The sequence below is a fragment of the Orcinus orca genome, chromosome 2 (assembly GCF_937001465.1).
Source record: "Orcinus orca chromosome 2, mOrcOrc1.1, whole genome shotgun sequence".
Classification (NCBI taxonomy): Eukaryota; Metazoa; Chordata; class Mammalia; order Artiodactyla; family Delphinidae; genus Orcinus; species Orcinus orca.
This window is the reverse complement of record NC_064560.1, coordinates 193,667,850-193,681,909: the sequence shown is the minus strand read 5'-3', so window position 1 is coordinate 193,681,909 and position 14,060 is coordinate 193,667,850. Positions and strand designations below refer to the sequence as shown.

At 45.7% G+C, this 14,060-nt stretch overlaps 1 protein-coding gene across 3 annotated transcripts in view; it reads right to left on the bottom strand.

Moving 5' to 3' along the window:
• VRK1 (VRK serine/threonine kinase 1) overlaps nucleotides 1–2,845 on the bottom strand; it is a 77,960-nt gene extending 75,115 nt beyond the window's left edge. For 2 of the 3 annotated variants that reach the window (XM_033419914.2, XM_033419899.2), the window contains exon 1: nucleotides 2,706–2,820. The gene's annotated coding sequence lies outside the window, so the exon portion shown is untranslated. Of the gene's footprint in view, nucleotides 1–2,705 lie in introns of all 3 variants that reach the window. The other variant, XM_004262380.3, reaches the window with a different exon arrangement.
• Between the last annotated feature and the right edge of the window lie 11,215 nt (nucleotides 2,846–14,060).

Genomic DNA, 14,060 nt, shown 5'->3' with positions numbered 1-14,060 from the left:
ATTAAAGGGCACAGCCCTCTTTATAGCTTTATAATGGCAAGTACGAACATATTCACAGGAATTCGGGTCAAAAGGGCCAAACATGCCCTAGAGTATAAACACATCTTGGTTACGCCACCTAGCTAAATGCTTTGTCAGGATTCTATCACCTTTCTAAATTAATACTACACCCTTATTCCATATTTTCTACATTTTATCACTAAGAGTATAGTTTTCCAAATGTGCCATACACATTTGACTCCTTGTGTGGTGGTGGCTAGACAACCAAAGTCAAAAAGAATGACCTCTATTAATCTAAAAGAACACTTGCTTCGACAAAACACGATAGCAAGAAGAGACTCTGCACCCAGCACAATTCCTGACATACAGTAGCCACATGACATCTGGTGAATAAATGAGTCCACCTCTGCTACTCTGAAAAATAACCTTGGCAAACATGTAAAACGTCCTACCAGTCTGAAAAATATTCTCCAGGCCTATTCAGTTACCCATCATTCTTAAAACCCATCAAGACCAATTTCCATGAAAGCCTCACTCACACACAGAGGCAGCATTTACTTTCCATTAGGTTCAGTGCCTGATACATGGAGATATCAACATTTGCACACTTGCATAAATTCAGGAGTCATCCTTCTTCTTCATTTGATATAAGGTAAATTTTTAAGCTTTGCCTCATTTCCAGTAAGTTTTATTTATCAAATCAAAAATACTTTCAAAGTTTCATTTTTTAAATCAAAATTCTATTCATAGCACATTATATCTTCTTAGGAATGGTTTTAAGGGAAAAAAACCATATAGCTGTCAAAATAAAAATCTTGTTTTTCTTTCCTAGACATCTGGGACATTCACTTATGTATTTATTATTATTTCACATTAGTTCTCAAATTTAAAAAAAAAAAGCTGGCTTATTTAAGAAATTTAATTTTAGGATCTGTCAACATTTTGAATGCACTACTGTTATTTTTAAAATATACACTTGCATCCTGGAATAAAACTTAGCATAAGCTTTCCATATAACCATTTCCTGGGCACTAACTAACTTACTATATGCCAGGTTCTGTGCTTGACACATTCCTCCATTTTCTCATTTGTTTAACAAATATCCTCTCGCGTTTTTTGCAGCGCTGAACATTAAGAAGCCATTATACTCTAAACCTGATATTTGCACTAGATACTAGTAATAAACGGACAGTAATGCTTAACACAAGTTTACTGTCATTGGATTCAAGTTGTGTTACCATATTAACTCAGAATCTGATCAGCAATGATGAGATGCACAGAGAATAGCACCTGTGGCAGCTTCGGCAGAAGCTAGCGTTAAGTGACAACTTAAGTTGCATTCCCTTCCACAGGTAGCTGATCAACATCACCTTACCCACCCAGAAATTTAATTCCAATTGCTACAGGCCATTTTGAACAGCACAAACATAATTTGAATAAAATGATTATATAAAGAACCCCTGCCCCCCCCTCTGAAACTACTTTAAAATTGTAGATTAAATTCTCCCCAGAAGTAACACACTCAGCATGTCATGGAAAATAAGGGGCCTTTATTCTGAACTCTTAAAAACAAATGCTGCCCTACATTTTTTTAAAACTCTTGCAAATTTCAGACTCCACAGATGGGCAACTGCAGTTTAAAAAAAAGAAAAGAAAAAATAATAATTAATGAGACTCTTTGACAGTTCCCTGAAACCGCCACCCTCCCAAGAACAAAACTGGTATTTCCAAGTTGTTCCAAGAAGGCGAGACGGGGGAGGGAAAGGAAGAGTCAATACAAAGCAACGGGGGGAAAAAATGGGTGACTTGACAGAAAACAAGTTAGAAAAATGGGTGGCCTCAGTAGGAACCCAGTGGCTGCTTCCCCTTCCTCTCTCAACCCAGCGACGCTGGTGCTGTTCGGCGAATTTAAATAAATCACCTATGAGTTTTAAGACCGGAGCCAAAAATTATTTCGACAGAAGGAAAAACTATTTGCTGCCCTTGAATACAGCTGCATCAGCAAAGGGAGCCAGTCTGCAGTTACGGAGAGACAACAAAGGACAACCGTCAGAAGGATGAGAAAATCCCTCGTATAACTCCCCACGGAGCTCCACCGCCTTGAACCCTGCGGTTAAGTGCAAGCTCTCACCCGGCCTCAGTCGGATTCTGCCAGGTTAGAAAGGCCTGGAACGCTATCCTCCGGGGAGCGGGCTCCTTCCCCCAACTCGGATCTCAAGACCAACGTCACCTCTCCTGAGATGCCCTCCCTCAACCCCACCACTGTGGCCCACAGTCGCCTGTCCTCATTTTAAGGGAGCTTTTCAGCATCTGCAAAATGTCATATTTGCTTCCATTCAGTTTCCTCTGAAAAGGGTGAGCTCCAAGACGGCGTAGGGAGCCCGGCGGTCTAGGCTGGCCTACTGAGGTCATCTCCCAGACCCAGCCCGAGCAACCAGGATGCGGTGCAAGCATGACCAGCCTACATGCCGTCCAGAACCGGGAACTGAGCCTGGGAGACCGGCCTGGCCGGTGCAGGCAGCCCAGGGCCGCAGCGGGGCCTGAGGGAGCCCCGGCGGGAGAGGACGCCAGCGGCGCGCCGTCCGCAGCCCACTGCGCCGCCCAAGGTCACGGCCGCCCCGCGCCGGCCCAGTCCCCGGCCTCCCCCTCCACGGCGCCCTCTCGGCGCTGGCGCTCTCGGACCGCTCGGCGCATGGCCGCCCTACCCCGAGCTGCAGACCCGTCGCCTTCCGCTCAATACGAACTTCCCGCCGGTTTCGCCGACTCGCAACTCTTCAGCTGCTCCGGCCCCTTCACACCCCGCAGTATGCGGCCTTCCCATTGGCTCAGGCGAGCGTTAGAGGCGGGGCGAGCGGGAACGCGCGGAGCGGGGCGGAGCCCGAGATGGCCCCGCCTCCTCCCCAGAAACGCCTGGAGCCGCGGGCCGGCGCTACCACTGCATGCTGGGAAATGGAGTCTTTTACTGGCAAAGCGAGATCCCGGTCCCTCTGCCCCCGTGGGCTTCTGGGAAATGTGGTCTACAGCCTCGGAGTCCGTCCTTCTGGTCAGATGCTGTACCCGGCAAAGCTGTAGGAACTGAAATAATTGTTGCCAGTGTTCGCAGTAGCTTTATTTATTAAATTATAATAATAAGTGTGTTGACAAAGAGTTGGATGTAAAAGAAGTCCTACGTTCTCCTTTGGCCGAGTGTCTCCTCTGCCTACAGGCGCTTGCGTTTTCCCACCTTCTGGTCCACACCCTGAAGCTCATCCCAGAGCAGCTTGGTTCAGTATGCTGTGGCCTGGCTCTGGAAGCAAACAGCTCGCGATCAGATCCTAGCTCTTCCACTCTGTAGCTTTGTGACCTAAATGACTTAACCTCTGTGAGTCTCATTTTCCTGTTTCTGTCGTGATTAAATGAGTGCCTTGTACGTAGAGACAGTGCTTTGTATGTAGTAGATGCCCAATAAATCGTAGAGTATTAATATTATTCTGTCCATTCACAGCCATGAGTCTAAATCCTACCTGTCTGTCAAAGCCTATGTCAATGCCTACCTAACCTTCTGTAGTATTCCATCTGTAATTCTCTTATGTCACAGTTTGCTTTGTAATTCTAATCACTTGTCCACGCCGCCATTACCCATGAGACTGTAAGCTTATTGAGGGCTGGGATGCTGTTCTAGGTCAGAATCACCAAAGCCATAGGCAGAGGGAGATTTACAATGAAACTACAGTAATGAAGATTAAGCACAGGTCTCTTCCAAAGCCTTCTGTTAATAGCTTTGGGGTTTTTTTATTTGCCAAGGTAAGATATTTTTGTATGATTTTCTTTGAGTGGACCCCAAAATTGTGTGAACTCTGTCCATTGGACAGTGCAGTATTTTGCCTGATGACCCACATTTGCCCCTCCAGATACCCCCACGTACTCCAGATGCTCCTCCAGCCTGCCCTCAACCCCAGGAGGCTGAGCTGTACAAACCACTTCCAGGTTCCTGTGCCCCTGGCTTCTGGTGGATTTGGCCAGTAGAGAACCCCACAGAGAAGTGGAAGGGAAGAGAGTTGTTGCTGAAGGTAAGGATTTCCCTGGATCCTTGTTGGCAAGGTCACCTCCAGTTGGCTGGGGCCCTCGGCTGAAGGCCACTGCTGCCTGGCCCTCCCCTCCGGCTTGCAAGGACAGCTCCCTCCCTTCGTGCCTCAGACCTGCAACTGATAACACCACAGCTGCTGCTGAGACAAGGTTACTGCCCCATCCCCGTGGTTCCCACCCTCACACTTTGGCAATACTCTCATTACAAATAAACTCTCTTCATATAAACCCTGTTTCAAACATGTCGTCTGCTTCTTGTTGAGACCCTGATGGAAACACATGCACAAGGTGAGCACCCGATGATTAATTGTCGGCAAAGAGGTCTCAAGATTCACACATCTTGGGCTTCCCTGGTGGCACAGTGGTTGAGAGTCCGCCTGCTGATGCAGGGGACACGGGCTCGTGCCCCGGTCCGGGAAGATCCCACGTGCCGCGGAGCGGCTGGGCCCGTGAGCCATGGCCGCTGAGCCTGCGCGTCCGGAGCCTGTGCTCCGCAACGGGAGAGGCCACAACAGTGAGAGGCCCGCATACCGCAAAAAAAAAAAAGATTCACACATCTCACAGGTGTGGATTCCCCAGCAAGAATCTGTGGCCAGAATCCATTGAGAGAAAGATATTCTTCACACACACACACACACACACACACACACACTAAGAAGACTTGGAACAAGACTTATCTGTCACATAGTGACCATGTTCCCCTAACTTCACCATACACGTGCAGAAGAAATGTCCCTGACTCCACACTGGGTTGACAATTGGCTGGCTTTGAAAGACACTTAAATCAGCAACAGTGTCTGGAGTTTTCCAAGGTGAGAATGGAATGTATTTATTCTGGAACTCATGGCTCCCTCATCCTAACTCAGATGACTTACTGTTAAACGATGCTTAAATGCAACCACGTCCCAAGGCAATTGCCAACTTCTCTGGCACCATGCACACGTGCTGAGATGTCCTACCAGTGCAGAGCATGGCAAGACATTATTCCAAGCTGCTGTCACAGAGACTGTGTATCTGAGGTGCTGTAGGTGGGGATACAGCGCTGGGACACAGGAGGCCCTCGATGAATGTTTATGAGTTGATAGCTTGGTATCAACATCAGGATTCTGCAGAAGATTGACCCGTGAGGACTTGCTGGGGCTGGGCTTTAGAATTTAAGAATTGAACTTGGGAGGAAATATTCACGAGTATAGTCCTGCCATATATTCAAAAATATCTATACAGTCCAAACAAATGTTTACTGAGCACTTACTGTGAGCCAGGGATTGGGCTAACCTCTGGGAAATCTGGGGGTTCTGGTTTAACGAATGTTTAAAGAGGCCTTGCTATGTATTACACACTGTGCTTTTTCACATACGATATCTCAGTTCTTAAACAGGAAAAAAATTCAAAACGTTTAAATGATTCCAGGCCCTCAAATCTACTTCCAAATGTTGTTTTTACTGGCTCTTTATGCACAGCCTCAGTACATGAGGATACTTAGAGCGTAATAATGTCAATACTGTGATAGAGATTTGTGCAAGAGGCTGGCATAGTCAGGTAAAGGGATTCTGTGACAAAGGACTATCATGGATAAAGCCGTGTGGACCATGACTGGGTTCAGCCCAATTAATAAATATTGTTCCTGCTGCCCATCAAGGGCAGACCAGCTGAGGATCTATGCATGGGATCTGTATTGATCTGCCACATAGGCCCCGGAGTGTCCTCTTTTACTTCCAGGAACTCTCCAACCCGAGTATAAAGGCACAGAATGGGAACCGTAATACAGGGCACTTTGGAAAAGGGAGAGGAGGTTGGTAGTAGCTAGACCATGGCAGAAACTCAGTCTGGGAAATTCAAACAAGCACGATAGTCACTAGGAAGCGACACTGCCCAGGCAGTCTTCAGCAGACACTGGATCTACCAGTGAGTCAGTTCATGAGTCCTTGTCCTTTTCATCTGTAGAATGGGCGCAGTCATCCTGGACCAAAAAGTTCTGCGCCTCCCAAGGCTGATGGGAGGTAGATGAGGTCGTGTCTGAGAAGGGCTTTGATCCTCCTGGAACAAAGCTGCTCAGTGTACGCATCCTAACAACAACCCAAGGAATTATTACCTCTTGGGAGGAGGGGAGAGAGAGAGGAATGAGGAACAGAATATGTTCAGAAGTCTTCCGAGTACGCTGATCCTGGTTCCTACTCATCCATTCCCTTTTGATGTCTCATCTCATTCCAGGGGACCAGAGCCCCTATTTCCACTTTAGCAAGGGCTTTTGAGCACTTATTATGTGCCAGTCACAGTGTCCTTACGGATTCATCATCCAGTGGGAGAGCCAGACATTTTCACAAATTCTAGTAACTATGATTTTTATGAGCATTTATTTATTATGTGTTGGGAAAGCCATTTCATGTAACCCTGAGAGGTGGGTAATATAATCCCCAGTGTCCAGATGAGGATACAAAATCCCAGAGAAGTGAAATGATTTGCTCAAGGTCGTACTGCTAGTGGCAGCCAATGGAGCTGGCTGACTGCAAATCCATCCTGATATCAATCACAGCTGCTGACTTGGAAAATGTAATGAGATAATACGGTAGCACTTAGACTCCGTGCAGTGAGAATGCAGGAAGCAGAACAAATTGTTCTGCCAGGCCTCATAGACAAGGTAACACTGACCTAGTTACTCTGCTGAACTTATCTAGTGACTCCCACAATAGTAGAGATAGGTTCTTTTGGATTTAATGATACAATAATTAATGATTATAGATTGTTCTGAGGTCAGAAGTAGATGAAAGAGGTTTTAAAGTCCTAGGCAAATGTTTCCTGCTTGTCCTTTTCTTTGTCCTGATGATGATGATGATGATGATGGTGATGATGACAGCTTTCATTTATTAAGTTTTAAGCACTTTTCAGGAATTTACTAATAATTTGCAAACAACATTTCAAGAAATCTTCACAATAACCCTTGGCATTTGATATTATCCCTCTCCTGACTACAGAGATAAGGAAATTGAAGCTCAGAGAAGGTAAGTAACTGATCCAAGTCACATAGCTACTAAGTGATACATTTGGGCTTTAAGTCAAGGTTTAGGCTAATTCAGAAGACCAAACACTTAACCACTCTCCATGCAGGGCACCAACCATTCATTTCATGTGTTTATATCTCCTGAGCATGTTTTCAGGATGCCACGGTTATTTGTCTTCCCCAAGATTTGAGAGATTAATGGTACAGAAAAATTTAATGTGCGAGCCTCCAAGAATGACTGAAATGTTTCACAGTGTACTGGTGAAACTCCCTGAGCTGAGGACGATGTGAGCTGCCAGCGGATGGGTTGCTTTCTGCCCACTTGTCGAGAGGAGTGGCAGATACGGTCTACTGACACTCACACACATTTCTACTGCTTTCTATTGTCATTTCCTGCTGCAGAGGCTACAAAGCTAAAACCTGCATTTGCCAGGCACCCTAATGCTTAGGACTCTGGATGCAAATTAGGTTCCACCAGTGAGATTCCTCAAGGAAGATTTGGAGGCAAAGTGAGGTGTCAACACAGTAATGAAGTCTTGGGATTTTTCTGCAGCAGTGTTCCAGTGCCATTTGTCTAATGCCATCAGTGTCAGAAAGCAGTTGTGTTGGTGGCAGTAGGAGCTTCCTGATCCCTGGGTGGCACGTACAGTTGTGAGTTTGTGTAGTAAAGAATTTAACCTTGCCCAAGAAGGGCTCTGGTCTTCGTTCTCAGCAAGGTGATCTCCAAGACCTTGGAATGTCAGATAGGAGCGTCTTTGTTTCCAACAATATGACACAGGGTAGACGCTGGCCGTGCTAGAAGGACCAACAATGCAATTTACGATGGGTGCTTTGGGTAACACAGTATAAGTCAAACTCCACAGGGACTGGAGACTGAGATCAGCATGTGGGCGATGAATCATACTTTTGCAGTGGAGTCCCAGTAAAAACTCTAGACACTGAGGCTTAAGTGACTGGTTGGCAATTGCTCCACATGTATTGTCACAGACTGATGCTGGGAAAGTAGCACTGTCCTAACTCCATGGGCAGAGGAGCTCCACATCCTAAACCCTCCTGGCCTCTGCTTCTGCCCTTGCAATTTTAATCTGCATCCTTTCCCCATAATAAAATATATCCATGGGTATAACAGCTTTCAGTGAGTTCTGTGAGTTCTTCTAGCAAGTTGTCAAAACTGAGGGTGGTTTGGGGAACCCTCTACTAAATTTGCAATTGGTGTCAGAAGTGAGAGTGGTGGTCTGTGTTCCCTCTAACTGTGCAAGTGACGAGAATTCCTAACCTCTCTAGTCCCAACGGCAGTCTCCTCATTTCTTCCCCCTTTTGATGGTGGCAGAGCTAGTGGCTTCCTAGGTAAGGCAGTTCTGTGTTGCTCTCACTAGTGCCTGCTAGTCTAGCCCTTCAGTGACTTTACAAGTACCTAACGCCCTATATTAAATCCCTTTGTACTTAAAATAGCTAGAACTGTCATTGTGTCCTGCATTAAACTTCAGCTAATACAGGAGAGGACCTGGCCTTGCTAAATGACATAGCAATTCGAACATGCAAGCTTTTTCACATTTTAATGTCTCTGAAATCAGAGTATGTCTTACAACCAATGCCAGTTGTAATTGGTGATTTTATTTTTTCTTTATTAGTAGCACATAAAATAATGGGGCATCTTACAACTGATGGAGTCTTAGAATTTATTAACTTCTAGGATACCTGGTGCTTGCTTCCTCAGAACTTCTCTCTGGATCATCTCTCCCCTTCATTCCGCTCCCCACATTGCACACTGGATCTGACACTCTCAAACACCCAAGGATGTGGCGCCTTCCTCCTTTTTCCCACTCCACACTTTTTGAAAGTGAAGACCAACGTCCTTAGAGAAAGAGGGAAGCAGGGTGGTAATGTGAGAGGAGGAGACAGACCTGAGTCTGGAACCTCCCTCTGCCATTTAATTGCTGTGTGACCTTGGATAAATTATTAACCTCACTGAGCTTCCGCCCTCATCAGTAAAGGCTAGCAGTTGTTGGGATTGAATGTATCTCATGTGTGAAATTCCTGGCCCCTGGTAGGCACTCAGTAAAGGTTTTGCCTCCCCCTTCTGTTCGTCCCTCTCTTATTTTCCTCCTTCCAAACACCATGAGGTCCACTTCTCATGTCACTCCGTCTCCAGGAGCCAAGCTACAAGCAGCTGTCATCATGTATTGTCAGTGGTTTGCTATAGACCCAGGTCAAATACACATACGTGTTCACAACCAGCTGCCAGGTTGTAAACCACGAAAAGAAGGAGAGCTTTTCCAAAAACAAAAGCAAATTGTTGCTTTTATCTTTGCAACCATCCAACTCGTGTTATGTTTTGATTTCAGGGCTGCTCCAAGATTCTGGGACACTATATATAAGCATTATTATGAGACTCAAAGGGGCTCTGAGCAAAACAGAATCCTTTTATCACGAGAGAATTGTTGCCAAATATAGTCACTGTGTGGAAGATGCATTTTTCCTTTATTCCACACATCCTCACCATCACTAACTCCTTGCTTTAGCTAAACCCATAGCCTATCAATTAGTCTATAGGCAAATATTTTAAAATAATAGCAACCAACATATTTTGGCAGTTACCATGGGCCAGACATGGTCCCAAGTACTTTACATCTAGAATCTCCTTTGGTTTTCCCGGCCGCTCTATGAGGTAGGTACCATCATTAGCTCATTTTACAGGTGAGGAAATTAAGTCTTAGGGAACTTAGGCAACTTGCCCAAAATCATATAGCCAGTAAGTGGTGGAGGCAGGATTTGAACTCAGCTCTATGATGTCAATGATTATGGTCTTCCTTGATGTCAAAAGGAATGTGGGATGTTACACAATGAAGAATGCACATGGCCCCAGATCTTCAGAAATCTGGGATCTGATCATGAGATAAGTGTCGAGCTCAAGTGTAGATTAACAGAATTCCTAGAAAATAGCAAAAGGGGACTGGAATGAAAAAGCAAATCTATTATGGGAAGGCTTGAGAGGACAGTGACTTATTTAATCCTCATTATCAACCCGGAAAGGCAGGTCTGATTATCATTACCTAACAGGTGAGAACAGGAGATTTAACTGTGGTAGTGACTCGTCAGTGACAGAATGCGGTTTTATACCCAGGACTGTCTGACTCCAAAGCCATGATAACTCCACACTGCCTACTAAAACTAGATCAGTGGACGTTTTTTACCCTCTTTTTCTGCCTATTTGTCTCTGGTGAATACCTTGAGAGAGAATGAATAATCAGGCTGTTGATAAATTATACGCACGTCAAGCAAATAAGTCAATTGTTTTGCCTCTAACAGGTGTGTCTTGATTGCAAACCATTAGTGACCATTAATAAAAGAAACCCAGGTTGTAATTTCCCAGGATTTGCATTTCACACCAGGGAGCTGAGCTCAGCCAATATTTTCATAAGCTAACACCTGCAGCAGAGGCAGAAAGCATGACCTGAGGTAACATTTATCTTTGAGAATTAAAATGTAAGCCACAGGACAATTTGTGAACTTGATCATTCTTTCCCCTGACTGTCATTGGTCTTAGCTTAGCATAGAGATAAGGCCTCAGGTGTTTAAAAAATCTGTTAAGCAGCTTTGAGAGGATTCAGGACCTAGTGCAGAGCCCTTCGAGGCATCCGCTAGTTTAAACTGAAGTTTATCCATTTACTGTTTAACAAAGGTTTACTGAACACCTACTAAGGCCCGGGCGCTGCGCTAGGTTCTCAGGATAGGAATAAACAAGACAAGATTTCTGTTCCACCGTTGCCCATTCTCTCTCCTTAAAGCACTTTCTCCTCCTGGCCTCTGTAACACTATTCTGCCCAAGGTTGTCTTTCCTTTTCTGAATGCTCCTTTGCGGTGCTTCCTGCCAGCACTTCTTCTTTGGCTCCAACTTCTAGGTCTTCAAGGCCCTTTTCTCTAGCTTTATGTTCACATCTACACAGATTTCAGAGGGTGGAGAGAAAAGCTCGGGAATCATCAGCATATAGTCAGCTTGTTGTTAGAAATGAGAATGGATTATCCAAGAGACAGATGAACTAACCCAAGGACCAAGTGTGGACTAAAAAAAGAAATCAGAGCATTCTGGTGGTGATGGTGGAATTGCTTATTCATACTCACCTCCCACAGGACAGTAGCCAACAGCAGGCAGAAACTGAAGGGGATTTGAGCCTTGAAAACAGGGAGCCACCCTGCAGGAGATCCATGTTTATCTGACTTTTCCACTGAGGACACTCCCCAGTCCACAGGCCACAGGGTGGCTAGAACTCAAAAAGAAAGCCACAGTCCTTTTAGCCTGAAGAGTCAGAGGGTGGAGTCTGAACAAACTGGAAATTGGGGAGGGGCCGAGGATCTCAGAATGGAGAGAGCCACAGGGCAGCCCTAAAGCTTCTATATAAACACCCCTAAAATCTTTGGCTGATCAATGGATCACACCTGCACCAGCAAAACTCCAAGGCTGCCCAAAAGGGAAACAATAATTGGAAGGTTAGGGCTTCCCTGGTGGCGCAGTGGTTGAGAGTCCGCCTGCCGATGCAGAGGACACGGGTTCATGCCCCGGTCTGGGAAGATCCCACATGCTGCGGAGCAGCTGGGCCCGTGAGCCATGGCCGCTGAGCCTGTGCGTCCGGAACCTGTGCTCCGCACCGGGAGAGGCCACACCAGTGAGAGGCCCGGGTAACGCAAAAAAAAAAATAAATAAAAATAATTGGAAGGTTAGAAGAGCAGGCGGAGATTTCAGCTGCTAACCACTGCAAGGGAGTTTGGAGTCTGAGCCCTACCAAGTCAGAGGAGGTTGGTTAATTTCTAGTTAATTTCAGGCTGTCCAATGAAACCCAAAATGTACCAGGCCTGAAGAAGAGGGCTATGTCTAAGGATTAGGGAACTAAGAAAGGGAGACCCAACAATGTCAGTAGCTTATTTTAGGCATACAGGTAATGAGTGGCAGTGCTGGGATTCAAATCCAAGGGCTCTGCCTCCAGAGCCCATGCCCTCAACCACTGCATTCAAATTCGCCTCTCTCAGCACCCTGCATCCTTCGTTTAAAGCACTCACCACCAAAGTCAACAACCAACGTCATTGCACATTCAGCTGTTTGTCTCCCGCACTAGAAAGATTCCTAAGAGCAGAGGGCTTGCACAGTGCCTGGTACACAGTCCAATAAAAATTTGTTGAATGAACAAATGAATCATTTGGGATGGCTGACTCACCAAAGCCTATGCGTGTATAATTTATTAATATATTTTCTATTAGTAAACGTATATCATTAAATATGCGTTCCTGCCATATAACTTCACCCCCTGTTATCCTGGATGGAATTAAATCACCAATAATCACTCCAGTTTGTAGTTGGGTTTATTTGTACATATCTGTTACTGACTGTTTTTAAGCACGATCAGGAATTTCTAAGGGTAATATGAATGACTCAGTATTTTGATTAATCAGCTCAGTAGGGGAAATTTCCATGGTTAATCAGACTGAACATAAAGATAGGGCACATGCTGAGAATGAATAGAGGGGAGGGGAAAGACAGAGAGAGAGAAAGACAGAGATGAGAATTTTCTTGTAGTCGGGAGAGGCCGCAACAGTGAGAGGCCCGTGTACCGCAAAAAGAAAAAAAAAAAAAAAAAAAAAGAAAGGCAGTTTGAGTCAACACCACAGGACTTACAAAGTTTCTGTTTTCTCATAAACTTTGGTTGGTAGCTGTATTAGTTTCCTGTGGCTGCCACAACAAATTGCCACAAATTGTGACTTAAAAGAACAGAAATGTATTCGCTCATAGGTCTGAAGACCAGAAGTCCAAAATCGAAGTGTCAGCAGGGTCAGAAACTAGGGGAGAATCTTTCCTTGCCTCTTCCAGCTTCTGGTGGCTCCAGGCATTTCTTTTTTTTGTTTGTTTTGTTTTGTTTTGCGGTACGTGGACCTCTCACTGTTGTGGCCTCTCCCGTTGCAGAGCACAGGCTCCGGACACACAGGCTCAGCGGCCATGGCTCACGGGCCCAGCCGCTCCGCGGCATGTGGGATCTTCCCGGACCGGGGCACGAACCCGTGTCCCCTGCATCGGCAGGCGGACTCTCAACCACTGCGCCACCAGGGAAGCCCTCCAGGCACTTCTTGGTGCTCCTTGGCTTGTGGCAGCATCACTCTAATCTCTGCCTCTGTCTTCACATGGCCTTCTTTGTGTGCATCAAGTTTCCCTCTCCTTTCTCTTTTAAGGACACCAGTCATTGGATTTAGGCCCCACCCTAAATGATCTCATCTCAAAATCTTCAACTTGATTACAGCTGCAAAGACCCTATTTCCAAATAATGTTACATTCGCAGGTATGGGGGTTAGGACTTGGACATATCTTGTTGGGGACAGGATTCAGCCCACAACGCCAGAGATAGCAACGTCACTGTTGTAATTTCCTCTGATACGATACAGAGAGGGGGCTGTGCCGACAATTTCCCACTGACCCCAGGTGTTGCTGGGCATGTCCCCTGCTGTCACGTGCCCTCCCAAATTGGAGCCTGCTCTGGCCCAAGCACAGCCACTCTGAACGATCCCCACTCTCCAGAGATGGAAACAGAGGCTGAAAACATTAGACCAGCTGCTCAAGGTCACACACATGGAGGAGTCAAGATCTGAACCCAGGTGTGTCTTCTCCAGAGCCAGACATGTGGCCATCCCACACTGCCTGAAACACTCCCATTATTAGAGAGCCACTGTACTCTTTAAACTCCTTTGTTAAAATACAAACTCTTCCTGAGGGGGGTTAGCCAAGCCTTCACGGAAACCCTGATTTTGGAGGAATGTATTAGATGACCTTCTAGAACACAAGAGATCCCAGGGGTATCTGTGGGGAGAGAAGCAATAAGGAGGAACTTGATATCAGGGTAAATTCACACATTGAGAAATCAGTGCCCAGAGAGGCTAAGTGATCTGACCAAGAGTACACAGCAAATCAGTAGCATAATCAGAAATCACACCTGAGATTCCTGACTCTGCATAAGGA